The sequence below is a fragment of the Rutilus rutilus genome (assembly GCF_951802725.1).
Source record: "Rutilus rutilus genome assembly, chromosome: 5".
In the NCBI taxonomy this organism is placed as follows: Eukaryota; Metazoa; Chordata; class Actinopteri; order Cypriniformes; family Leuciscidae; genus Rutilus; species Rutilus rutilus.
The window spans coordinates 27,725,665-27,746,820 of NC_140213.1; the positions used below are offsets into that span (position 1 = coordinate 27,725,665).

General features: G+C 38.3%; 1 protein-coding gene across 1 annotated transcript in view; it reads right to left on the minus strand.

Moving 5' to 3' along the window:
• The window catches only part of unc13c (unc-13 homolog C (C. elegans)), a 404,470-nt gene that overhangs the window by 21,569 nt on the left and 361,745 nt on the right, over positions 1 to 21,156 (minus strand). The window lies entirely within an intron of this gene.

The following is a 21,156-nucleotide window of genomic DNA, read 5'->3' on the forward strand; positions in this document are numbered from 1 at the left end:
GCCCTGAAAGGGCGAAGGCCCTATTGTTTTCGGTAGGATTATTTGTTATTATTATTATTATTTTTTTCTACTTCTCGGGCACTTTTGGGGTCCTTAACATGCTCGAAAACTCTTGAAACTTTGCACACGGGTCAGAACGCGCGGCCATCAGGGCCGGGCTGAAGCTGGTACCCGGGCGTGGCAGGGGGGCTCGACAGCGCCCCCTGGAACGGGATCCGAACACTTGTCCATAAATCAGACACGCTTGCATGTAATAATATGAAACTCGGTACACATATGGATCTCATCGGGCCGAACAACTTTCGTGCTCTAAGTTTTACGCCAGCCCAACAGGAAGTCGGCTATTATGGGTTGTTTGGAAACGCATGCTGTGGAATTTAATGTACTCCTCCTAGGGAATTCATCCAATCGGCTCCAAACTCGGTCAGCATGAAGTCAAGACATTGAGGATGAAAAATTGCCAGGGGATTTTTGATATCTTGAACGGTTTGGCTGTGGCGAGGAAACGAATTTATGGCGAATAATGGAAACAGGAAGTGTGTTATAACTTCTGCATACATTAACTGATCTTGATTAAACTTCAGCAGTGTGTTCATTGTAAGAGGCCGATCACATGGATGTGACTATTGTGAGTCAAAGTTATAGCGCCACCAACTGGCAGCAGGAAGTGTCTCACTTTCAAAATGCTTTGAAATCACCCTCTTATTTTTACCCGATTTGCTTCAAACTTTATGTGTATAATGTAAACACACGGCAGATGTAGACCTGTGAAAGGATTTTTGATATCTTTAATACTGTTGCCATGGCAACGCATCAAACATCAATATTCTTTTTTGATGCTTTTGAGACTCTTAGCATGCTTGAAATTGCATGAAACTCGACAGACACATTACATTTATTACCTAGTAGACATGTGCAAAGTTTCAGAAACGGGCGTGGTGAGGGGCTCAGTAGCGCCACCTTTAGTCATAAGTGGGGGGGTTAGTTTTATCAACAGCAACAAAACTTGGTATGTGTATTGTTCTCATCAAGACGGACAACTTTCTAATTGACATTAACTACCTCTGACCAACAGGAAGAGAGATATTTTGGTTTGAATGTGGATTTTCTGAAGAATTTTCTCTCCCTCTCTCTGTGTCTCTGTGTGTGAGAGGGGAGGGGGGAATTTGACTATTGCTTTTATATTGTTAATCAAGGTTTCAGGGGCTTTTGGGGTCCTTAACGTGCTCAAAAACTCTTGAAACTTTGCACACAAGTCAGAACCCCCTGCCATCAGGGACAGGCTGAAGCTGGTACCCGGGCGTGGCAGGGGGGCTCAACAGCGCCCCCTTGAACGGGGTTCTAAAACTTGATCCATATATCAAACACGCTCGCATGAATTAATATGAAACTCGGTACACATATAGATCTCATCGGGCCGAACAACTTTACCCCGGTCAAGTTTTACGCCAGCCCAACAGGAAGTCGGCTATTATGGGTTGTTTGGAAAACGCTTGCTGTGGAATGTGAAATACTCCTCCTAGAAAATTCACCGTGTCCCCTTAAAACTCGGTGGGCATGTAGTCAAGACTTTGAGGATGCTAAATTGCGGACGGATTTTTGATATCTCGAACGGTTTGGCTGTGGCGAGGAATCGAATTTATGGCGAGAAAAGAGAAACACGGAAGTGGAATAACTTCTGCATACATTAACTGATCTTGATGAAACTTCAGCAGTGTGTTCGTGGTAAGAGGCCGATCAGATGGATGTAGCTATTGTGAGTCAAAGTTATAGCGCCACCAACTGGCAGCAGGAAGTGTGTCACTTTCAACATGCTTTTGACAAAAGTGGGGGGGTTACTTTTAACTACAGTAAAGAAAAAATAGTTTGTATATTGTTCTCATCAAGCCGGACAACTTTCTAATTTACATTCAATAGCTCTGGCCATCAGGAAGTCAGATATTTTGGTCTGAATGTGAATTTTTTTGCAAAATCAGCCTCTGAATTTTTAGCCACTCCTCTTAAACTATTTATTTTATTCGTACCAAACTTTTTCAACATGATGAAACTACATTAAATATGCTAAATTGTGAATGGATAATAAATATCTCAAACGGTTTTGCTATGGCGAGGGATTAAAGTAAAAATCTTCTAAAAATGTAATTATATACCATTTATTTCTATATAAAAGTATACAAATATCACAACTAAACCCATTTTATTCTGTTTTTGCAATTCAAGAAGAATGAAAAAGTTAAAAACAGGCTATTTAGTGCTATTTGGTTCAACAAAAAAGCAAACATAGGGCTATACTGCACTCTTGTGTCCAAAAGGACATCAAAATAGTATATAAAACTTTTTACCAGGTAGGCCAATATTGTATTTAAATATACATTTATTAGGTATGTGTCTGAGGATATTTTCCCACCGGTTAATCGACGTGTGACACGAGTGGGTGCTTTTAAAATCGCTAATATAATAGTGAAAGAAAAATAATGATAATGTTGCACACACAAATCACACACATGTGGGAAAGAATGATGCTTTTAAACAACACTAAACCGCCATTAGGTGTCGCCAGGCATCCATCTTAATAAGCGAGTCATTGATTCGTTCGTTCAAACGATTCGTTCGAATGAGTCGATCATGATTAAGACAGATGTTTATGGATTGATCATTCAATCTTTGAGTCAACCGATTCGTTAAAAATGCTGAATCGTTCAGTTATGAGAAAACACGTGATGCGTGATGGTTCTGCCGTGATCTTTGTTTAACTATTTTCGCTGCTGAAACAGAACAAAAACAGTCAACATTGCATCTAAAATGTAAGTGACTTAATTGTAACTGTTTATTAACCTGTTGTATGAAATCTAGGGGTGGGAGAAAAAATTGATTCTTAGATGCATCGCGATGCGGACGTGGACGATTCTGAATCGATTCACAAATGTCAAAAAATCGATTCTCTAAAAAAATATTTTTCTAATAACGTAATATTGACGGAAGGCAAAAGGCGGAACTCTAAGCGGACGTGCGTGCAGTCTGTGGCGCGCACATAACAGAGAAGTTTCTTCTGCTCACCAAGGCTGCATTTATTTGATTAAAAATACAAACAAAAACAGTAATATTGTAAAATAGTATTCCAATTTAAAACAGCTGCTTTCTATTTTAATATATTTTAAACTGTTATTTATTCCTGTGATCAAAGCTGAGTTTTCAGCATCATTACTCCAGTCGTCACTGTCACATGATCCTTCAGAAATTATTCTAATATGATGATTGATACTCAAGAAACATTCATTATTATTTTAAATGTCGAAAACAGTTGTGTACAGTCTTTGATGAATAGAAAGTTCAAAAGAACAGCATTTATCTGAAATCTAAAGCTTTTGTAACGTTAAACACTACCGCTCAAAAGTTTGTGGTTAGTAATAATTAAAATTTTATTTTTGGGGGAAAGAAATAAAATAAATCAGTACTTTTATTTATGAAGGATGAGTTAAACTGATCAACAGTTACAGTAAAGACATTTATAATGTTAAAAATATATATATTTGAAATATATGCTGTTCTTTTGAACTTTACATTCATCAAAGCATTTTGAAAAAAAATAAATCTGTACACAACTGTTTTCAACATTGAAAATAATAATGAATATTTATTGAGCATCAATCATCATATTAGTATGATTTCTGAAGGATCATGTGACACTGAAGACTGGAGTAATGATGCTGAAAACTCAACTTTGATCAGAGAAATGAATTACTATGTAAAATATTTTAAAATTGAAAACAGCTGTTTTAAATTGGAATAATATTTCACAATATTACTGTTTTTGTTTGTATTTTTAATCAATAAATGCAGCCTTGGTGAGCAGAAGAGACTTCTCCTAAAAACATTAAAAATCTTACTGACCCCAAACTTTTGAACAATAATATATATATATATATATATATATATATATATATATACACATATATATGTATGTGTGTGTATGTATGTATGTATATATATATATATATATATATAAATATAGCTGGAGTAATGATGCTGAAAACTGTTTTCAGCATCATTATAGCTGCGAGCAGCGATGGAGGGCCAAAGCCGGCGGTACCGCCACCCCGGTGCCTTTAGGTAACTAAAGGCACCGGGGTTGCGGTGCCACCGGCTTGGGCCCGTAATCGCTGCTCGCAGCTATATTTTATATTTATTGTTATATAAATAAGTGTTGCGATGTGATCAGCAGGCATGAAAACGAGGACAAGTTCAGTAAAAAATGTAACCAAAACTAAACAGAGCGTTGAAACAGGAAGTGAAGTAAACAGAAGGGAATGTCAAAATAAGGGTCCACATAAATCTGACAATAAGGTTGTTGGGCTATTGTTATATGTAAAACAGTTAGTTCCGATCCTCGAATCTGACTGGGCGAGAGGCTTTCTGCTGATATTCCACCAGTATCAGCAGCACTACTCATATCTGCCCATTCTAGACAGGCTGTCAGTCAGTGCAGTAACATTGTTACGGTACTAAGTTGCGGCAAGGGACTATCTTTGAGCGAGTCATTTAACGAACACGTTCAAAAAAGCTGATTCATTCAAAGATAGATGGAATGAAACAAGCTGTTAATTATGTTAACTTTGAGCTCCACTTTTCAAGGCTCAGCGGACCAGCAATGCGTTGCATGGGTAACGCTGCAGCTGAAGCTTCACTTAATAGAGATCAATGGCAATGATCCAATGCATTGATCAGCGCTGACGCCATTCTTTGGGAATACCCTTATATTTAAAAGGATGATACGACAAAGATTTCGCCTCACTTGAACACGGCAACCTTTTCACAAATATATATGACTTGACCTCAAAGACAGATGAAGGTAATCGCATGCACTCAGTCGATCTCTTTCTCTCTCATTCACTGTCTGTTTAGGCTTGTTAAGTTCAAATCCATGGAGCCGTCTTATTATCATTATTAACTTATTTAACATTCAGTACAGGAGTTATCTGTCTGAATCTACTCCAGAAGATTACTCTTAAAACAGGAAGGGCATAGCCTTATGAAAAAAAGAAAACATGCGAATATCTCCTGAACGTGAGAAGAACGTAAGTTGTTCGTAAGAGTTCGTAACGAAAGAGTAATTGGTGTTTTTTCTTTTCTTTTTTTTCTTTATTTAACCAGGAAGATACTCATAGAAAAAAAAAAAAAAAAAAAAAAAAAAACCTCTTTTTCAAGAGTGTCCTGGCCAAGACAGGCAGCAGTACAACCATGGGTACGGAAAGTATTCAGACCCCCTTACATTTTTCACTCTTTGTTATATTGCAGCCATTTGCTAAAATCATTTAAGTAAATTTTTTTTTTCCTCATTATTGTACACACAGCACTCCATATTGACAGAAAAACACAGAATTGTTGACATTTTTGCACATTTATTAAAAAAGAAAAACTGAAATATCACATGGTCCTAAGTATTCAGACCCTTTGCTGTGACACTCATATATTTAACTCAGGTGCTGTCCATTTCTTCTGATCATCCTTGAGATGGTTCTACACCTTCATTTGAGTCCAGCTGTGTTTGATTATACTGATTGGACTTGATTAGGAAAGCCACACACCTGTCAATATAAGACCTTACAGCTCACAGTGCATGTCAGAGCAAATGAGAATCATGAGGTCAAATGAACTGCCTGAAGAGCTCAGAGACAGAATTGTGGCAAGGCACAGATCTGGCCAAGGTTACAAAAACATTTTAGGAACAAGACTGCGTATATTCAAATGAAAGAAACCAAGACCAGACCTTTCTTTAAAATCTGCTGGGGTGTTAAAACCTGTAGGGATGTCTGGGCCTGGGTTTGGCTGCACATTTCCTGACATCAACAGGAGTTCTGAAGCGCTCCCTCTCTCTCTCTCTCTCTCTCTCTCTCTCTCTCTCTCTCTCCCCCCTGCGTCTCTGGGCACATCGGCACACATCATACACACACACACACACACGCACACACACACCTGCAGGCAGCAGCAGCCCCTCCCAGCAGTGTTTTTCTTGGCTTGTGCTGAGGTGAGTGGCGCTGGCGATGAACAAAAGATTAAACTACCAGTGCCTCGAAATTCGCACTGGTCGAGGCTCGAATTTACTGCTGATTAGCCAAAGACAAATAACCTGTGTTTTGCTAGCATGCATGCCTCATGAGCTACTAGACTAGCTAATGTGTAAGGGATAATCGCTATACATTATCCCGCTTATTACATAGCTACCTACCAAATAAATAATTAATTTGACACAAAATATTGATTTAAAAGGGAGTTTATAGATTTAAACCCGATTGTATTGCTTCCGCTAAAGAAAATAGTACGCTCCTTCTCTACGGTTAGAATCCTGTGAGTCCATAGCAACGCTCTGTTTTTCATGGCAACGGTCTGTTATACTCCGCACAGCGGTCTGTTATACTCCGCACAGCGGTCTGTTATACTCCACACAGCGGTCTGTTATCAAGAAATAACAGACTGCATTCTACATCGGAATTCAACCAAGCCATGTAATAAAATAAGTTAGTAATAAAATAAGCATATATCACCAACAGGTGATATGCTTTAGTTATTTTGTTTATCCTATTTACCTGCATTACCCTGTCAATTAGATGCAAATGTGCGCATTTTAACTAGTTGACGCCTAATTTGCATACAGATCGTCCCCAGTTAATGACTTACATCAAGAGTCTTTCCCCCTGAAATTTAGAAATCTAAATTGGTGAATTTAGAAGAAATCTACAGATGCAAACAGATGGAGGATACACTCTAAAGAACGTAGTAAATCTGAGTAACTGCATCTGGTACATTAATAAATAAAACTGAGTAGAAATAAGTTAACATTAAACATTAAAAATAACAATATTTATAAATTAACTTTTTATTTATGAGTAATTCAACTTTTTTTATTTCCTCTAAACCTTTATAAAATAGTATTCCATACAACCACAAATACATACATGACATTGGCTTTTATTGAATTTTTACTCAATTATTTTGATAAGTTTAATTCAAACAATCAAGTAAGATTTTCAGAGATTTTATTAAGTTAATAAAGTTAAATATTTCTGTAATATTTACTAAGCCACAGAATATTTTTAAGAGTGTAGTAGGTTTAAAACAAACTCCATCTAAATGTGGATTTTGAAGGTTTTATTTGATGATGATGATACAGTCCTCCCTCAAATGTGAAACTAAGTCCATGTCAGTCACCATCAGTTATTGTGTATGTGTGTGTACATATCTAAATATATACTTGAAACTAGTAGCATAGAAAATGTTTTCAAAACATGCACATTGTGGAATGGTTTCCTTTGCTGCTCTATAAACCTAGTGAATACTAAGGAGACCATGGTTTCTGTGTGAACTGATTATTTTGTACACATCTTTTGAAAATGAAACAATTGCGTGAGTTTGAGGAAGATAAAATTAATTAACTTTTTTAATTAATTTTTTTTAAAGGAAGTCAGAGTTGCGTTAATATATATACTTTTTTGTTTAAAAAAAGAAAAAAAAATACGTAATTATGAGAAGTGCCCTTTATTTCACTTGAGCCCCTGCCCCTCAAAATGTCTGTGCACGTCCCTGTGTGTGTGTGTGTGTGAGAGAGAGAGAGCGCGATCTTTCACGCGGAGCCACGGCGCGCACAACACAACAGCCCTGCTTAAAGGGACACCAGGCAAGCCTGAGTGTTTTTTCTCTACGAAGCTCCCCCTAGCTCCCCCTAGTGTCTGGTAGTAAATGCTTTCAAACCATAGACAGTAAAAGAAATGGACACAGCGACCCCATTGGATTCAACGGAGACAAAGTGAAGTCAATTAGAAACTCTTACTTCCTGGGGGTCCAGCGTACTGCGCAGACTCAAACTGAGCTCGACGACGTAGATGTGACGTGAGCAAACCGTCTGTCTTCTAGTAGCTGTGCCAAGATCAATCTGAATCATTACCTTCCGAAACTCGCAGAGACGGAGAGCGTGAGTATGAGCTGTCCATGATCTTGGAGCAGGAGAAACTTTTTGTAGGTGTTCTGATTAATTATTTTGTCATTTTGCCTCGACGTCCTCCCGATTGCCCGCGAGCTTCTCCTTCTGTCCATACGGTAATTCTCTACTGTGCGACAGAGAGTCGCGTGGCTGTGACGCAATCGTTAGCCTACTTTTACAAAAACTGCTTCTACAGGGCCATAACGTAAGCTACAAGGTAATGGAGCCTTTTATACATTTTCGTGTTTCTTTAGAAATAAATAATGGACAAATGGAGTCTTTAAACGCCTCAGATGTGAAGTTATTCGCTGTCAAAGTGACGCCAAAATGAATGGGAGTCAATGGGATGCTAACTGCAGGTGGGGTTCCGCTAGCCAATGGCGGCGCCCGTGGAAGCTTCAAAATAATACAAATCCCTGCCCCCCTGTTTCAAACACACTGTTGTAAAAACGAACTGTTGTCCCTCCCCCTCGCCACGAGCAACCCAGCTGATCAGCTGTCAACCCAGCTGAGCAGAGGAACCGGCTATTTCAAAACCAGTTATGTCTACCGAGGTAAGTAAAGTAATATATTTCTTTCCAACTGATGGCGAGTGTTTTTTTATTTTTATTGTGTTGTCATGCATACTAGTATTTTTACCAGGAACAAACGATATGAACGAGGCGAACTACTGCTTTCGTGTTTTTTCCTTTTCTTTGCATCTTCCATCAAGGGTTTTCGCTGCTTCTTCCCCGGCTCTGCCATTATACACACGTTTGCAACAATCGCTAGCCGGGTTTCGTTAGCCTGCCTCTGTGCTGGGGATGCTTGCCGTAAACTGATCCTGCTTCTCGCGATGTCTGAGACTTTGTGAGACTGAAGGACGTAGGATACACCGAACTTGCAAGCGGGATATTCTTCCTACAGGCAGTAGGGGCGGGCGAGAGAGTCTTCATTCGCCCTGTAATGAGTCACTTAACCATATACCGACTTACGAAGATGATTAATGAACACGAAAACGTTGCCTGGTGTCCCTTTAATGAGTGACGATGAGGACAGAACTAAACATTCAAACGGTTACACTTTAGATCTTTGATATTAAACTAATTTTATTTTAGATTTAGATTTTGGCTTCCAATGATTATAAAAAAGAAGATATTTGAGCTATAACCATTAAAAACTAAAGCCGCATTCTGTCTAGCGCAACTTCCTTCCCTTCACAGCAGTGCGCTGTCATTTCTCCCTAAAACCCAAACGTAACGTCAGAATCTGCACGATCGGTGATTGTTGTAAAATGTAGTCTATACTGTTGCTAAACTGCGGGACGCGTTTGATAATAAAAGGCTATTAAAAGTACCAAAATTGACGCAATAGACGCTGTTCCAAATGCGGCGCGCGCTTCGAAACACACCGCAACGAGACAAGCAACGTATATGTTGGGCTTCGTGTGCGCATCTAAACGATCAAATGTGTCAAAATGGCCGTCTTGGAGATTCACTTAAACAGTTTATTCACTTAAATACAGCTTATGTCTTAAATGGGCGTAAATAGTTGGGAGAAAGTATGATGCGTAATAATGATTAGATCTGCATTTGGTCTTAAAGAGGCAGCAGTCTAATAAACCTGCTGACGATTGCTCCATTAATGTGAATCAAACAACAAAAGGCAAAGAGAAAATCAGTCACAGCTCTTGAATGAATAATTTTGGATTTTATAAGCTTTAATCTATCTATGATCAACTATGCAGTGTTATTTTACATCTAACTTTATTAGATGTCTTATTAGCCCATATTACTCCTGAACAGTAATGTCAGTAGACATTACTGAAATTAAAGCACTGGGTATATAATTTGTATATTTGTTTTATTGTATACTTTTTTTGTTTGACCATGTGTTTGTGCTTTGTTTTTGGTGAGAGAGGCAAGGAGCAACCAGTTCTTTCTCTCCATGCCCGTCGCACCACCCAGACGTGGAAAGACAGAATATTACGTAGGACCCGGGCAGCCAAAAAACAGGCCTAGGTATGATAACAGAACCCAGTACGGGTTATCCGTTTCTCCGCAGCGACCGATGATGTTACGTGTCGTCACTCATAAACAGTAAGCCCGGCGAGTGAAGCAATGCTGCGGTTAAAAGAGTTAAAATCAAGACCAGCTGCCTCTAAAACATCAGGCTACATCTTAAAAACCAGAAGAACGAGAAAAAAAGTACTTTCCTTCATCATGAAGAGATCAGGCCCATCAAACTCAGCGACACGTCTGCACTGGAGCTCCAGCAGGTTAGCAGGCTCCAGGCACTGACCAGTCAGCATGAAACAGATCCTCCAGAAACAGTGCGGTTCCAGGTAAATTTCTGTACCAGCTTGATGAACGTAACCACTTGTTCAGACTGGGATTTTACGGATACCGTGCGTTGTCAGACTGCACTGCTAGAACTAGCGCAGTACCAGTTCACTGAGGATGTCAGTCCCAGTTCACTGCGGATGTCAGTCCCGACTTAAACTATACTGATTTGCGTCATAAAACAACCATCGAATATGACAAATACCGACTCTACATTATAGTTATATGGTACGAAAGCTCACAAAATGATCAGTTGGTAATTATCCCATGAACAAACAAATATCAATCACTCAGTCACGCACAGACAGAAAGACATGCTGCCATCTTGGAGTGATGACGGTGTGTTCTGTATCTTTGCATTTGCCCTTCAAGGTTTGTAGCAAACAGAGAAACTGTCAAGGCCACATTTGCCCAAACTAATTCAAGAACGCATGACATATGTCGGCTAAATGAATGACTACAGAATGACCTATAGCGTCCACGGCAGACATCAACAATCAATCAATATTGGATTAACCTCGTCTCTGCTTTTATTTGCTCTCTGACCTCATAGCAACCACTGTGTTTCATAAAGAGTCACTTTGGCAGATGCCTGACGGGCCCCTGGATTTATTTTCCAGGTCACAATTAGATAGGGATTTTAAAAGACTTTTACAATAATGCTACAACTGGTAAACTATGAAAAATGTTGTGATCGCCAGAAATTTATTGCATGAAAAAAATCATATGAAGAATCAAATTTTCATTGATGATCTAAGATTTTCAGAACTTTTTCCTTTGAATTATTAATCTTTTACAATACAAATCAGCTTTATAAAATCTTATTATAATGGACCTCAAGTAGAAAACTTAAATAATAAACTTAAATTCCTGTCCAGAATCATTCACATTGACTCTGAACTCCAGTGACAGGGTCTCGTAGCATCGCTGGAACCCACGGGATACATTTTCACAGACCTTTTCACAGACAAAGAGAACAAACTTTGTTCAAAAAGTTAGTTCAGAAAGGAGTGAGAGGAAACTGGGGGACTATGGGAGATTTTCCCATAGTCCCATTAATTTCCCATTCACCTATGGGAGAAAGTGAATAGATTACTTCCAGAGCTAATTTGAAGGAGTCAGAGGTCACAGCAAACAATGGAAGCACTTATTAAACTGCATTGATATTTCTGCATATAACTGAGTTAGACTTTGAGTTTCTGGAGATGAGCAAATCATCTAAATCAAGATAAAAATAAATTTCTCAGCGGGTTTGCACCATTATCACATCATCACTGCATTGGAATACAGGACGACGTACCTAAGAAGATGCACACAAAGGCATCTTGACTACTAGATATCTAAACAACAGGTGAATATATAATGATAGATAGTTATGCTAGTGTAGATGTATAATGCTGTTAGATTTAACCCAGTTTAAACGTGCAAAAAAACTTTTTAAGCGTGACCCAGTTAAGCGTGTCTGCTGTGTAAAATCCCCAGAAATTCTCCTTCTGAACAAAAAGAGCTCCGGATATCAATCACCTGTTCCGAAAGCAAATTCCCTAACTGCAATGATGAATAACTCCAAACATGAAGTTTGATGAATTATAAACAGTGTATAGGGAAGTAAACACATCCTCACCTCAACACGCACACACACGCACACAAAACTGTGTATATGCAGTCTTTGCCTCAGGAGCTCAGAAAGAAAGAGAGACAGAAACTGAAACTGTGTTCATACTCTTTACTGAACACAGCACAATATTTACTGTATGCTATAAAAAATGTTTGAAGCAGTATGCACCAATTAATGTTCCAAACAGTAGTGTGGTTGTCAAATGACCACATTTAGTTGTATGTTTTTCTCAACTCAAGTGAAATCCATTTACTATCTTGGAAAATAATTAGTTTGCCAAAGCCCTAATTGAACTAAGGCCTAATCCTGGCTTAATCTAACCCTGTCTGTGAAACCGGGCCTTACTGTACGGCAGATCAATAAAATAATGATTTAAGAAGAAGTAAATATAGAAGAAGCACTGCTTCTAGTTAATTTTTCACAGTGGAAATAGAAAGTCACATCAAGCAAGTTGTATTGTGGGTTACAGTGGCTCTGTTCCAAAATCTAGTGAGCTGCTTTGCTGTTTACTGTCTACATAAGCAACTGCCTTTCAAACAGTGTTGTTCCTGTTAACTAAAACTAATAAAATTTCTTTTGTTTATTGAAATCAAACTGAAATAAAACTAATATTAGATTAAAAACTTAAACATAAAACGTAAAAATGGGAAATGGTGCTGTACCAACTAAATTAAGTTTAAGTACTAAAATTAGTAAAAGTGAAATAAAAATAAAGCTAAATAGAAATATAGCTGCGAGCAGCGATTACGGGCCCAAGCCGGTGGCACCGCAACCCCGGTGCCTTGGGTGGCGGTGCCGCCGGCTTTGGCCCTTCATCGCTGCTCGCAGCTATATTTATATATACTATAAATATATATATATATATATATAAATAAAAGACAGAAAATATTACTTGTCTTACCTTATTCTGATTTTATGATACACTCAAAATATTCCACAACAAATCCTTTAAATTTAATGTAAAAATAAAAACGAATGTAAGCAGTGTTGGGCTCACGTAACCCTCTCATTAGAATCAAAATGTTTCAACATTTGCGATGTATTTGGATGCTAAACTATTCTTTATTATATGCTTTGTACTTCACTCGTGTTCCAATATCGACGGATGGTAAACTATTCTTTATCATAGGCTTTGTACTTCACTCACGTTCCAATACCGACGTAGAAAAATCATCCTCTTTACATGCGCAAAAATGTGCTTGGAAACATCACAGTGGAGCGGTGCTTACCATGAATGATACAAATTGTACTACTGACTATTTAAACAGAGCAGTGTAATTTTTATATGTTAGGTTGACTATTTTATTATTATACTGTATTTTATTAAGGCTATAATGAACAGGCTGCGATGTCAAGATTGCAATGCTGGAATGTGTGTGTGTGTGTGTGTGTGTGGCGCGGGCGCAATTGAACAGTGGACACATAAAAACAAACATAAATTGTTTTAGTTCATTCCTACTTCCATAGGAATACATTGAAAACGCCCGCTCTACTCCACACCATTATCAATGTCTGTGTGGACATCCGTATTTTACTTTCGCTTTTAAGTTAGCGATTTAAAAGCCCTCAGCGCTGTCACACGTCGATTAACCGGTGGGAAAATATTCCCACAGTCACCTCCCTAATATATTTATATATAAATACTAAAGGCCTACCTGATTTTGAACACAAGAGGGCAGTATAGCACTATAAATGACATGATTCATTTATTTTTTGGACTAAAAAACCTTCTGGCTATTTTTAAACTTAAACATAATTCTTAAATTGAAAAAAAAAAAGAATAAAATGGGTTTAGTTCTGATATTTGTATAATTTTATATAGAAATAAATGGCGTACAATTACATTTTTAGAAGATATGAGGCTTTAAGTGTTTCCTTTTTTGACATTCCTTTAATCCCTCGCCATAGCAAAACCGTTTGAGATATTTAATATCCATTCACGATTTAGCATCTTTAATGTATTTTCATCATGTTGAAAAAGTTTGGTGTGAATAAAATAAACCACTTAGGAGGAGTAGCTAAAAACGCAGAGTCTGAAATATCCCAAAAATCCACATTCAAACCAAAATATCTGACTTCCTGTTGGTCAGAGCTAATGACTGTAAATTAGAAAGTTGTCCGGCTTGATGAGAACAATATACGGACTGATTTTTGTAACTGTGGGTAAAACTAACCCTCCCACTTTTGTCAAAAGCATTTTGAAAGTGACACACTTCCTGCTACCAGTTGGTGGCGCTATAACTTTGACTCACAATAGTTACATCCATCTGATCGGCCTCTTACCACGAACACACTGCTGAAGTTTCATCAAGATCAGTTAACGTGTGCAGAAGTTATAACACTTCGTGTTTCTCTTTTCTCGCCATAAATTCGTGTCCTCGCCACGGCCAAACCGTTTGAGATATCAAAAATCCGTCCGCAATTTAGCATCCTCAATGTCTTGACTTCATGCACACCGAGTTTGGTGGCGATTTAATTAATTCTCTAGGAGAAGTGTTTCAAATTCCACAGCAAGCGTTCTCCAAACAACCCATAATAGCCGACTTCCTGTTGGGCTGGCATAAAACTTAGAGCACGAACGTTGTTCGGCCCGATGAGATCTATATGTGTACCGAGTTTTGTGACTCTAGGAAAAACTAAGCCCCCATTTTTGACTAAAGGTGGCGCTATTGAGCCCCTCACCACGCCCGTTTCTGAAACTTTACAGTTAACTAAACTTACAGCATGCTAAGAGTCTCAAAAGCATCCGAAAAGAATATTAAAGTTTGATGCGTTGCCACGGCAACAGTATCTAAGATATCAATAATCCTTTCACAGGTCTACATCTGCCATGTGTTTACATTATACACAAAGTTTGAAGCAAATCGGGTAAAAATAAGAGGGTGATTTCAAAGCATTTTGAAAGTGACAAACTTCCTGCTGCCAGTTGGTGGCACTTTCACAATAGTCACATCCATGTGTTCGGCCTCTTACAACGAACACACTGCTGAAGTTTCATCAAGATCAGTTAATGTATGCTGAAATTATAACACACTTTCTGTTTCCCTTATTCGCCATAAATTCGTTTCCTCGCCACGGCCAAACCGTTCGAGATATCAAAAAACCGTCCGCAATTTAGCATCCTCAATGTCTTGACTTTATGCACACCGAGTTTAGAGGCGATTGGATGAATACTGTAGGAGGAGTACATCAAATTCCACAACATGCGTTTCCAAACAACCCATAACAGCCGACTTCCTGTTGGGCTGGCGTAAAAATTTAAAGTACGAAAGTTGTTCGGCCCGATGAGATCTATATATGTACCGAGTTTCATATTATTACATGCAAGCGTGTCTGATTTATGGACTAAGTTTTCAGACCCCGTTCAAGGGGGCGCTGTTGAGCCCCCCTGCCACGCCCGGGTACCAGCTTCAGCCCGGCCCTGATGGCCGCGGGTTGTGACCCTTGTGTGCAAAGTTTCAAGAGTTTTTGAGCATGTTAAGGGCCCCAAAAGTGCCTGTATAGTCGTTAGAATAATAATAATAAATATAGCTGCGAGCAGCGATTGCGGGCCCAAGCCGGTGGCACCGCCACCCTGGCTTAGTTACACTAAAGCCACCGGGGTGGCGGTGTCACCGGCTTGGGCCCTTCATCGCTGCTTGCAGCTATAATTATATATATATATATATATATATATATATATATATAACAAAAAAATAAATAATATATACATTATATATATGTAACAAAAAATAAATAAATAAATATATATATATATATATGGCGAGGCGAGGAACGGGCAGAGAAGAGCGAACGTTTTTGGACATTCATCATATTGCATTGGTTTTCATTTCTTGTCCTCAAACCGAGCACTAATCTGTTTATTTTTAAGTCACACATTCTCCATTGATTAAAAAAGACAATAAAATGTATTTTTTAATGGTAGTATTATTTTATACCGAAATAAATTATTTATAATTCAGATGAGAATAAAGTTAGTGTTAATTAAAATTGTAAGGAAAACAAATATATTGATCTAAAATCTACTATCATTTGCTGCAAATAGGTTGACTATTTATTTTTATTATTATATTTTATTACGGCTGTAATGAACCGGCTGCGATGTCAAGATTGCAATGCTGGAATGCACAGTGTGTGTGTGTGTGTGTGTGTGTGTGTGTGTGTGTGTGTGTGTGTGTGTGTGTGTGTGTGTGTGTGTGTGAGGCGTGGGCGCGATCGAACAGTGGAAACATAAAAACATAGGCTACTCCGTCGGTTTGTTCATACAGGACATCATTTAAACTGCACTGTGTTTACTTATATTTATGTACACTCGCAATAAAACACAACATTGTGCTTTTGTAAAAAAACATTCAAGCAATCCCACCCCCGAAATGGCACTAATTTTTAAATGAAACTAAAATGCTCACGGCTGCATGGGCAATAACGCGTCTACAGCGAGGAACGAGCAGAACAGAGTGAATGTTTTTTAGTTCATTCCTACTGGACGTCCGTATTTCACTTTCGCTTTTAAAGGGATACTCCACTTTAAAATGAAAATTCTGTCATCATATACTCACCCTCATGTTGTTTTAATCCTTTATGAATTTCTTTTTTCTGCTGAACAGAAAGAAAGATATTTAGGAGAATGTCAGTAACCAGACAGTTTCTGATCCCATTGACTTTCATAGTAGGAAAAAAATGTATACTATGGAAGTCATTGGCCCTCATTTATCATTCTTGCGTAGAAACGGGCGTATATTGTCGTAAGATTATACTTACACTCCTCTCATCGCCTGATTTATGAAGCTGTGCGTACCTTTGAAATCCAGGTGTACGCAATACCTGCGCTTGATAAATGCCGCGGCTGAAAACGATCGTCATTAGAATAACACGCCCCTATTTATGAAGTCCCCTATCAAGTCTCCTCTCCCCCCACGCCCTCATTTTACGCCATGGACACACGGAAGACGGCAAAGAAAAGAACTTCTTTGAGAAAGAGAAAGCGAAATCAGGGAAGTGGAAAGAAACTAAATTGATTTCTAGATTTTTATTATTAATGACGTTTATTGTTATTTAGAAGAAGAATGTCGTTATTATTATTATTTGTATTATTATTATTATTATTTAAAAGAAGAATGTCATTTTTATTATTTTGTCAGTCTGAATAATTTTTTTGGTCATTGAAAGCCTTTCATTACTAAACCCAGCCCGTGCACACCTGCCGGGCCTAACCCTGGCCTAACCATCGTTTCAAAGAATAGTACAACGGCGAGCGCGTCGAGTATAAACGCCTCGTCCGTTTGGGGAGGTGCGCGCGCAGTCTGCGGAGACTCGCGCTGCGGAGCCAGGCGAAAGTATAAACCAGGCTTGAAACATCAGGTAAAGCACACAGGCTCGCAACTTAAGGAATACATATGCCTACAATTCAAATGCTTTGGTAAAGTCACACAAATTAAACATTGAAGTCCATGTTGCACAAAAATAAAGACTGAAGTTTATAATTACTATGTTGTTGTTGTTTTTTTACAGTGGGTCATAATATATCATATCTTTTAGTTTGTCAGTGCGTTTTGTGGTGTTAGGAATTGTTTTTCTGCGCATTCCCGCACTCAAAACGTGCGTACACCACCTCCTGAGCTGGCGTAGGATTTGAGCGTGCCGTACGCCAACGTCCATATTGATAAATCTCAAAGTCACCGTGGTTTTGGGTGTAGGCCAGGTGTACGCTGGAAATTTGGTGTACGCACTTTTGATAAATGAGGGCCAATGAGACCAGAAACTGTCTGGTTACTGACATTCTTCTAAATATCTTCCTTTCTGTTCAGCAGAAGAAAGAAATTAATAAAGGATTGAAACAACATGAGGGTGAGTATATGATGACAGAATTTTCAATTTAAAGTGGAGTATCCCTTTAAGTTAGCGATTTAAAAGCCCCCGCCGCGGTGTCACACATCGATTAACCAGTGGGAAAAAAATTCTCAGTCACATCGCTATTATATTTATATATAAACACAATATACAATGGGCATACCTGATTTTGAACACAAGAGGGCAGTATAGCCCTATGTATGACTTTTTTTTTTTTACTAAATAGCGCATTCTGGCTGATTTTAAACTTGTACATAATTCTTGAATTGAAAAAAACTGAATAAACCCAAAACTAGTTCTGTTTCGGTTTAGTTCTGATATTTGTATAATTTTCTATAAAAATAAATGGTGTATAATTAAATTTTAAGAAGATATGAGATGTTTTCTGATTCCTTTTTTGACATTATTTTAATCCCTCGCCATGTCAAAACCGTTTGAAATATTTAATATCCGTTCACAATTTAGCATCTTTAATGTATTTTCATCGTGATAAAAAAGTTTGGTGTGAATAAAAAAAAAAACACTTAGCAGGAGTGGGTAAAAAGCAGAGGCTGAATTTGCAAATAAATCCACATTCAAACCAAAATATCTGACTTCCTATTGGTCGAAGCTAATAACTGTATATTAGAAAGTTGTCCGGCTCGATGAGACCAATGTACGTACTGATTTTTGTAACTGTGGGTAAAACTAACCCCCCCACTTTTGTCAAAAGCATTTTGAAAGTGACACACTTCCTGCTGCCAGTTGGTGGCGCTATAACTTTGACTCACAATAGTTACATCCATCTGATCGGCCTCTTACCACGAACACACTGGTGAAGTTTCATCAAGATCAGTTAATGTATGCAGAAGTTATTCCACTTCGTGTTTCTCTTTTCTCGCCATAAATAGGTTTCCTCGCCACGGCCAAACCGTTCGAGATATCAAAAATCCGTCCGCAATTTAGAATCCTCAATGTCTTGACTTCATGCACACCGAGTTTGTTGGGGATTGGATGAATTCTCTAGGAGGAGTACTTTGCATTCCACAGCAAGCGTTTTCCAAACAACCCATAATTCCTGTTGGGCTGGCGTAAAACTTGACCGGGGGAAAGTTGTTCGGCCCGATGAGATCTATATGTGTACCAAGTTTCATATTAATTAATGCAAGCGTGTTTGATCTATGGACCAAGTTTTGGGACCCCGTTCAAGGGGGCGCTGTTGAGCCCCCCTGCCACGCCCGGGTACCAGCTTCAGCCCGTCCCTGATGGCAGGGGGTTCTGACTTGTGTGCAAAGTTTCAAGAGTTTTTGAGCACGTTAAGGACCCCAAAAGCCCCTGAAACCTTGATTAACAATATAAAAGCAATAGTCAAATCCCCCCCTCCCCTCACACACACAGAGACACAGAGAGAGGGAGAGAAAATTCTTCAGAAAATCCACATTCAAACCAAAATATCTCTCTTCCTGTTGGTCAGAGATAGTTCATGTAAATTAGAAAGTTGTCCGTCTTGATGAGAACAATACACATACCAAGTTTTGTTGCTGTTGATAAAACTAACCCCCCCACTTATGACTAAAGGTGGCGCTACTGAGCCCCTCACCACGCCCGTTTCTGAAACTTTGCACATGTCTACGGGCTAATAAATGTGATGTGTCTGTCGAGTTTCATCCAATTTCAAGTATGTTAAGAGTCTCAAAAGCATCAAAAAAGAATATTAAAGTTTGAAGCGTTGCCATGGCAACAGTATTAAAGATATCAAAAATCCTTTCACAGGTCTACATCTGCCGTGTGTTTACATTATACACATAAAGTTTGAAGCAAATCGGGTAAAAATAAGAGGGTGATTTCAAAGCATTTTGAAAGTGACAAACTTCCTGCTGCCAGTTGGTGGCACTTTAACTTTGACTCACAATAGTCACATCCATGTGTTCGGCCTCTTACAACGAACACACTGCTGAAGTTTAATCAAGATCAGTTAATGTATGCAGAAGTTATAACACACTTCCTGTTTCCATTATTCGCCATAAATTCGTGTCCTCGCCACAGCCAAACCGTTCGAGATATCAAAAATCCGTCCGCAATTTAGCATCCTCAATGTCTTGACTTCATGCTGACTGAGTTTGGAGGCGAATGGATGAATTCCCTAGGAGGAGTACATTAAATTCCACAGCATGCGTTTCCAAACAACCCATAATAGCCTACTTCCTGTTGGGCTGGCGTAAAAAGTAAAAGTACGAAAGTTGTTTGGCCCGATGAGATCTATATGTGTACCGAGTTTCATATTATTACATGCTAGCTTGTTTGATTTATGGACCAAGTTTTCGGACCCCGTTCCAGGGGGCGCTGTCGAGCCTCCCTGCCACGCCCGTGTCCCAGCTTCAGCCCGGCCCTAATGGCCGCGGGTTCTGACCCGTGTGCAAAGTTTCAAGAGTTTTCGAGCACGTTAAGGGCCCCAAAAGTGCCCGAAAGGTTGATAAAAAATAATAATAAAATATAGCTGCGAGCAGCGATTACGGGCCCAAGCCGGTGGCACCGCAACCCCGGTGCCTTTAGTTACCTAAAGGCACCGGGGTGGCGGTACCGCCGGCTTTGGCCCTCCATCGCTGCTCGCAGCTATATTTCTATATATATATATATATATATATATATATATATATATTATACAAACATATATATATATATATATATATATATATATATATATATATATATATATATATATATATACACACCGTTCAAAAGTTTGGGCTCAGGAAGATTTTTTATGTTTTTAGGAGAAGTCTCTTCTGCTCACTAAGGCTGCATTTATTTGATTAAAAATACAAACAAAAACAGTAATATTGTGAAATATTATTCCAATTTAAAACAGCTGTTTTCCATTTTAAAATATTTTACACTGTAATTAATTTATGTGATCAAAGCTGAGTTTTCAGCATCATTACTCCCGTCTTCAGTGTCACATGATCCTTCAGAAATCATTCTAATATGATGATTGATGGTCAATAAATATTAATTATTATTTTCAATGTTGAAAACAGTTGTGTACAGATTTTTTTTCAAAATGCGTTGATGAATGTAAAGTTCAAAAGAACAGCATTTATTTCAAATATAATTTTTTTTTAACATTATAAATGTCTGTACTGTAACTTTTGATCAGTTTAACTCATTCTCGATGAATAAAAGTATTGATTTATTTTATTTCTTTCCCCCAAAATTTAAATTTAAATTATTACTGACCCCAAACTTCTGAACGGTAGTGTTTAATGTTACAAAAGCTTTAGATTTCAGATAAATGCTGTTCTTTTGAACTTTCTATTCATCAAAGACTGTACACAACTGTTTTCGACATTTAAAATAATAATGAATGTTTCTTGAGCATCAATCATCATATTAGAATAATTTCTGAAGGATCA